The 8,231-nt window shown below is 37.3% G+C and overlaps 1 pseudogene; it reads left to right on the top strand.

Annotated features, from left to right (window-relative positions):
- Window positions 1–1,892: 1,892 nt before the first annotated feature.
- On the top strand, window positions 1,893–2,414 carry LOC140631691 (small ribosomal subunit protein eS17-like; annotated as a pseudogene).
- The last annotated feature ends 5,817 nt before the right edge of the window (window positions 2,415–8,231 follow it).

Genomic DNA, 8,231 nt, shown 5'->3' with positions numbered 1-8,231 from the left:
TTGAAAAATACCTTACAGCATAAACAAATATCAATTCCAGATGGATTGCTGTCCTGAATGTGAAAAGTAGAACCATAAAACTTATTGATGATAATATTACAGAATATTTTCATAATCCTGAAATAAGCACAAATTTATCAAAGCCATGAAATCACATTAAACTTACATGAACATTTTATTGAATAAATTTGACATCATTAAAATTAATGACTTTTGTTCCCCAAATAATTTTCATATATCATACAATGGCTTGCATCTGATATATAGAAAGAAGACCTTGGGGATCCCTGGGTGGCGCAGCGGTTTAGCACCTGCCTTTGGCCCAGGGCGCGATCCTGGAGACCGGGGATCGAGTCCCACGTTGGGCTCCCGGTGCATGGAGCCTGCTTCTCCCTCTGCCTGTGTCTCTGCCTCTCTCTCTCTCTCTGTGACTATCATAAATAATAATAAAAAAAAAAACCACCTTCAAATCCGTAAGAAAAAGAGGGCAGTCTCACTAAAAAATATGTAATAGTTTTTGAACAGGAATTCAATGAAGATAATGCCTCATTCTCATAATGATATGACAAAGGACTTTGTGTTTTTTGTTATCAGTGATTTTTAAGTGAAAAATCAAAGTGAGATACCCTTATATACCTACAGAAATAGACTAAGAATTAATATGTAAACAAATTGTCAATAACAGATGAGAAACAAACTCTCAAACACTCCTAGCAATCTGGGTTTTTTTTTTTTTTTTTTTTTTTTTTTAGGAAAAATGGCCATGTCTACTAAACATATCCTAAGACACCAGTGTAACTTCTAGGAATCTACCTAATGGAAATGAGTCCATATGCCATCAACAGACATGTAGATTAACGTTTAAAGTGTCTTAATTATTTAGAGACACAACCTTGAATCAATTAAAATATGTATTAACAGTGAAATGGACAAACACATTCTATGTGCGATTTATTGTATAGATAGTATATATCAAATAAAATATTAAAAAATATTCCAAGTTTGCATTTATTGAGCTATGTTTTTGGTAGGAGCCATGAAAGCAAATCTCTACAAGGGCTCATGATACAACATGTACCATCTAAATGAGACAAACTATGCATAACTGCAGCAAAATTCTATCATAAAATATTGTGAATTGACTGTGGCCATATTTTCTAATATATTAAAGAAACTAGAAATATTTTTCTAAACTGTATGTTCTAATACATTATGGAAGCTAGATGTTTTTGTGAAATTTTCTAATTTTAAATGTCTTCTTTATTCCCTAAAACAGTATCCCAGCATAAAAAATGTAGAATGTGTTAGGTCCAGGGGCCAATGTTTGGTGCTCATTAAGATCTTGGTATCGAGATCATTATGATCAGCTATTTACCAAAAAAATACAAAAACACTAATTTAAAAGGATGTATGCATCCCATGTTTATTGCAGCATAATCTACAAGAGCAAAATTATGGAAGCAGCCCAAGCATCCATCCATTGATGAATGGATGAAGATGTAGTATACACACACACACACACACACACACACACACACCACACAGTGGAATATTGTGCGTGTGTATATATATACACACACAAGAAAAATGAAATCTTGCCATTAGTCATGACATGGATGGAGCTAGAAGGTATAATGCTAAGTGAAATAAGTCAATCAGAGAAAAAGCGAATACCATGTGATTTCACTCATGGTTGGAATTAAAGAACACAAGTGAACAAAGGAAGAAAAAGAGACAAACCTCTTAACTGTAGAAAACAAACAGATGGTCACCAGAGGGAGGATGGGTAGGGGATGGGGGTAGTAGGGGAAGGAGATGAATAGTACACTTAACTTGATGAGCACCAGGTGAAGTCGGGATTGTTAGATAGCTACACTGTACACCTGAAACTAATGCAGCACTGTATGTTAACTCCAGTGGAATTAAAACAAAATTTTAGTACTATACCCGCCAGCGTGGGCCGCGTTCACACCAAAGCCGTGAAGAAGGCAGTCCCAGTCATCGAGAAGTACTACCTGCGCCTGGGGAAGGACCTCCACACCAATAAGCACGTGTGCGAGGAGACTGCCATCATCCCCAGCAAGAAGCTCCGCAACGAGATCCAGGCTATGTCACACATCTGATGAAGCGGATTCAACGGCCCGATGAGAGGCATCTCCATCAAGTTGCAAGAGGAGGAGAGAGAAAGGAGGGAGACTTACATGCCCGAGGTTTCAGCCCTGGATCAGGAAATCATCGAGGTAGATCCCGACACTAAGGAGATGTTGAAACTCTTGGACTCTGGAAGCCAGTCCAACTTGCAGGTCAGTCAGCCTGCAGTTGGGATGAATTTCAAAACAACACCGGAGCTGTTTGAATCTTTCTGCTGTGCTGTAATATCTTCAATAAACCTTGGACAACAACAGCAAAAATAAAATAAAACAAAATTTTAAAAGATCTTGAGAATATATTTCTTTATTTTGTAACTTTTGGGAGGAGAAATGTATACCTGCCCTTTTGTATGTGCTTAGGCCATTTCTGTGCAGTGTTAAGTTTTTTTGGTTGTTGTTGTTTCCTTATCATGATATATTTCCTTCTTAGCTACCTGAGCTTTCACAAGTCACGTTTATTCTTTTCCCCAGATCAGCTGACTGCTACCCACTGTCAGTCTGCACTTCATCATTAATATGGAATGGTCACAATCCAATTGCTTGTCAGGATGTATAACCTCAAATCTGCTACAACTCAATATTTATGAAAAGCAAGTTGAGAGACATAATATTTATGGGAAAATTTCTGAGTGGTAAGCACTGCACTCATATCTCTAAATGCTCTAATAGCTATCCATAAATTAACCCATAGTGTAAGTGTACTAGCAGTCCAGACCACATAATTTTACCACCTCCTACTACAAGAGCATTTACAGAATTGCTTTTTGGCAAGATGCCATCATCATGCAATGAGAGATAGTATAAGAAACATCCCTGAGGTATTTGTTGCTTTTATACTACATACTGCTCTTCCTATGGCAAATCCCTAGGGAAGTATCTCTCTGATCTCAGTATCAGAAAAAGGCATGCGTGTTAATTGAATTGCTTTTGTTTCATGGACCCCTCTGATTTATTTGCTTCCCTACTTCTCAAAATAAGGGTACCTGGAAATAGATCCATGTAATGAAAACTAGAGAATGTATATTGAGTATGGATATTTTCTCTGGGAAATTAGTTTCATTCAAATATGTAGAGAAAATTTGTATTTTGGGGCTCTCAAAACACTTTGTCACACATGGGCATAAATAAATTCATCAAAATTCAGTCTGCATTTTGATAATTCAATATTTTTAGTTTTTCATTTACTTTGTTTCACAAACATCTTAAAAGCGTAAATTTGGCCATAAGTTTACAGCCACTAAAAATGTGTGAAAAATTTAGAATATAGAGAAGATATGAAATAATTAAGACTATGACAGATATGGAATCATTTTTGATGTAACCCTCAAGGATTTTGACAGGAAATGTGAAAACATTATGAATGATACCAAGAAATTTGGCAGAAAGCATACTCAAATGCTTATAAAAATACATATTGAAATAAAAATGAACTCTGATTCCTTTCATACTAAAAACCCTGAAGTGTGACCACCTGAATACATGACCTTTATGCAACTCTTCATATCTATTTAGTACTTCTTGTTTTATTCATTGTATCATTAAAGACTTACAAAATTGTAATTTTACCATATGCTATTTTGAGCCTGAAATTTCATTTAACCACTACAAAACAAAGTGGTGAATATTATGAATTCATGTGAAAGATTACTGAATTTCCTTCACTGTGTAGAAGCTTTAAATCTTGATGAAGTCCCAATAGTTAATTTTTGCTTTTGCTTCCCCTGCCTCAAGGGAAGCATCTAGTAAGAAGCTGCTATGACCTATGTCAAAGAGGCTACTGCCTGTGTTCTTCTCTATAATTTTGATGGTTTTCTGTTTCACATTTAGTTCTTTCATCCATTTTAAATTTATTTTCATGTAATTTGTAAGAAAATTGTCCAGTTTCATTCTTTCACCTGTTGTTGTCCAGTTCCCAACACCATTTGTTGAATATACTGTCTTTTTTCTTTTTTGTTTAAACTTTTAAATATTTATTTATTTATTCAGAGAGGAGGGGTGGGCAGAGCCACAGGCAGAGGGAGAAGCAGGGAGCCCGTGCAGGGAGCCCGACGTGGGACTCGATCCCGGGTCTCCAAGATCACACCCCGGGCTGCAGGCAACGCTAAACCGCTGAGCCACCGGGGCTGCCCAGAAGATACTGTCTTTTCTCCATTGGGTATTCTTTCTTGTTTTGTTGAAGATTAATTGACCATAGAGTTGTGACCCATATAGTTGTGGGTCTAATTCTAGGTTTTCTGTTCTGTTCCATTGATCTATGTGCCTGTTTTTGTGCCAGTACCATACTGTCTGGATCACTATAGCTTGAAACAAATGTGCAAGGTAAGGACAAGAGGATATTAATTGCTTTAAAAGGTAAAGAACAGGACACTAACAAGAATCATATTAGAATCAGACATTATAGTAATAATATTGACTGCAAAGAGATCAATACCTCCAGAATTTTGAAAGCTTATGGTTATAAACACGATTGCAAATCAAATCAAAACAGGCAAGAGAGATATTACCATATATAATGATTTTTAGAAGTTAGCCACCTTTATAAATGTTCCTTTAAAAAAAGGCTCAGGACATCACTCATCATCAGGGAAACACAAATCTAAACCACAATGAGATATCATTTCACACGTGTCACAATGGCTAGAATAAAAACACAAGAAATAACAAATGTTGGCAAGGATGTGGAATAAAAGGAACCCTCATGCACTATTGGTGGGAATCTAAATTGGTGCAAGCACTGTGGAAAATAGTAAGGAGGTTCCTAATCAAAAATAAAATTACCATTCTAGGTAATTACCACTACTAGGTACTTACCCAAAGAAAATGAAAACTAATTAGAAAAGATATATGTACCCCTCTGTTTATTACAGCCTTATTTACAATAACCAAGATACAGAAGCCACCCAAGAAAAGATGATATATATACAGAGGAGTATTAGCCATAAAAAGGATAAGATCTCACCATTTGTAACAACATGGGAAGACCTAGAAGGTATTATGCTAGGTAAATTAAATCAGACAGAAAAAGACAAATACCATATGATTTCACTTATATGTGGAATCTGAAAGACAAAGTAAATGAATAAACAAAAATCAGAAACGGGCTCATAAATACAGAGAATGACCTGGTAGTTGGCAGAGAGGACAGTGGAAGGGGGGATGGGAATCATGGGTTACAGAAAGTGGGAGATATCAGCTTCCTGCTATGTAATGAGTACGTCATGGGGACAAAAGCTACAGCCTAGGGAATATAGTCAGTGGTTTTGTAATAGCGCTTTACTTGTAGTGAGACACTTGATACTATTAGACTGTGTGATAGCTAACTGGAATTTAAAAAGGGACGCCTGGGTGGCTAAGCAGTTGGGCATCTGCCTTCGGCTCAGGACATGATCCTGCAGTCCCGGGCTCGAGTACTACGTTGGCCTTCCTGCATGGAGCCTGCTTCTCCCTCGTGCCTGTGTCTCTGCCTCTCTATCTTTCGGTGTCTCTCATAAATAAATAAATAAATAAATAAATAAATAAAATCTTAAAAAAATTTTTTTTTTAATAAAAATAACTTAAAATTTTTTTTTACCCCTGAATCATTTACCTAGAGAAGCACAGTTAGTGGATTTAGGCTAAATTCCCTTTTCTGCTGCTTTAATATCCTATTTTATGTATACATTAATATTTTTAATAATCTTAATAGTGTAAATGCTGTCCACTAGTTTTCCCTTTAGAATAAACCTACAGAAAAAATGCAAAAGATTGAATTATAGTTACCGAATGACCAGAATATAAATGTTATAAATAACCTAGTCAATTCCTGAAATAATATTGTAATAGCAGCTGGTAAGTGAAAAGGAGATTACAGACATTGACAAAATTGTAGGCTTACTAAAACACTAAAATATATTTTCTAATACTGACAGAATAAAACATAATTTTTTTTGTTTTGTTTTTATTATTGTTTTAAATTATTTTTTATTGGTGTTCAATTTACCAACATACAGAATAACACCCAGTGCTCATCCCGTCAAGGGCCCCCCTCAGTGCCCATCACCCATTCCCCCCCACCCCCCCGCCCTCCTCCCCTTCCACCACCCCTGGTTCGTTTCGAACAGTTAGGAGTCTTCATGTTCTGTCTCCCTTTCTGATATTTCCCACACATTTTTTCTCCCTTCCTTTATATTCCCTTTCACTATTATTTATATTCCCCAAATGAATGAGAACATACACTGTTTGTCCTTCTCCGATTGACTTACTTCACTCAGCATAATACCCTCCAGTTCCATCCACGTTGAAGCAAATGGTGGGTATTTGTCGTTTCTAATGGCTGAGGAATATTCCATTGTATACATAGACCACAGCTTCTTTATCCATTCATCTTTCGATGGACACCGAGGCTCCTTCCACAGTTTGGCTATTGTGGCCATTGCTGCTAGAAACATCGGGGTGCAGGTGTCCCGGCGTTTCACTGCATCTGTATCTTTGGGGTAAATCCCCAGCAGGGCAATTGCTGGGTCGTAGGGCAGGTCTATTTTTAACTCTTTGAGGAACCTCCACACAGTTTTCCAGAGTGGCTGCACCAGTTCACATTCCCACCAACAGTGCAAGAGGGTTCCCTTTTCTCCGCATCCTCTCCAACATTTGTGGTTTCCTGCCTTGTTAATTTTCCCCATTCTCACTGGTGTGAGGTGCTATCTCATTGTGGTTTTGATTTGTATTTCCCTGATGGCAAGTGATGCAGAGCATTTTCTCATGTGCGTGTTGGCCATGTCTATGTCTTCCTCTGTGAGATTTCTCTTCATGTATTTGCCCATTTCATGATTGGATTGTTTGTTTCTGTGCTGTTGAGTTTAATAAGTTCTTTATAGATCTTGGAAATTATCCTTTTATCTGATACATCATTTGCAAATATCTTCTCCCATTCTGTAGGTTGTCTTTAGTTTTGTTGACTGTATCCTTTGCTGTGCAAAAGCTTCTTATCTTCATGAAGTCCTAATAGTTCATTTTTGCTTTTGTTTCTTTTGCCTTCGTGGTTGTATCTTGCAAGAAGTTACTGTGGCTGAGTTCAAAAAGGGTGTTGCCTGTGTTCTCCTCTAGGATTTGATGGAATCTTGTCTCACATTTAGATCTTTCATCCATTTTGAGTTTATCTTTGTGTCTGGTGCAAGAGACTGGTCTAGTTTCATTCTTCTGCATGTGGATGTCCAATTTTCCCAGCACCATTTATTGAAGAGACTGTCTTTCTTCCAATGGATAGTCTTTCCTCCTTTATCGAATATTAGTTGACCATAAAGTTGAGGGTCCACGTCTGGGTTCTCTATTCTGTTCCATTGATCTATGTGTCTGTTTTTGTGCCAGTACCACACTGTCCTGATGACCACAGCTTTGTAGTACAACCTGAAATCTGGCATTGTGATGCCCACAGATATGGTTTTCTTTTTTAAAATTCGCCTGGCTATTCGGGGTCTTTTCTGATTCCACACAAATCTTAAAATAATTTGTTCCACTCTCTGAAGAAAGTCCATGGTATTTTGATAGGGATTGCATTAAACGTGTAAATTGCCCTGGGTAACATTGACATTTTCACAATATTAATTCTGCCAATCCATGAGCAAGGAATATTTTTCCATCTCTTTGTGTCTTCCTCAATTTCTTACAGAAGTGTTCTATAGTTTTTGGGGTATAGATCCTTTACCTCTTTGGTTAGGTTTATTCCTAGGTATCTTATGCTTTTGGGTGCAATTGTAAATGGGATTGACTCCTTAATTTCTCTTTCTTCAGTCTCATTGTTAGTGTACAGAAATGCCATTGATTTCTGGGCATTGATTTTGTATCCTGCCATGCTACCAAATTGCTGTATGAGTTCCAGCAATCTTGGGGTGGAGGCTTTTGGGTTTTCTGCATATAGTATCTTGTCATCGGCGAAGAGGGAGAGTTTGACTTCTTCTTTGCCAATTTGAATGCCTTTAATGTCTTTTTGTTGTCTGATTGCTGAGGCTAGGACTTCCAGTACTATGTTGAATAGCAGTGGTGAGAGGGGACATCCCTGTCATGTTCCTGATCTTAGGGGAAAGGCTCCCAGTGCTTCCCCATTGA

Source organism: Canis lupus, chromosome 4 (assembly GCF_048164855.1).
Source record: "Canis lupus baileyi chromosome 4, mCanLup2.hap1, whole genome shotgun sequence".
Classification (NCBI taxonomy): domain Eukaryota; kingdom Metazoa; phylum Chordata; class Mammalia; order Carnivora; family Canidae; genus Canis; species Canis lupus.
Note: the sequence above shows the minus strand (reverse complement) of the source record. Positions and strands in the feature narration are given on the sequence as shown.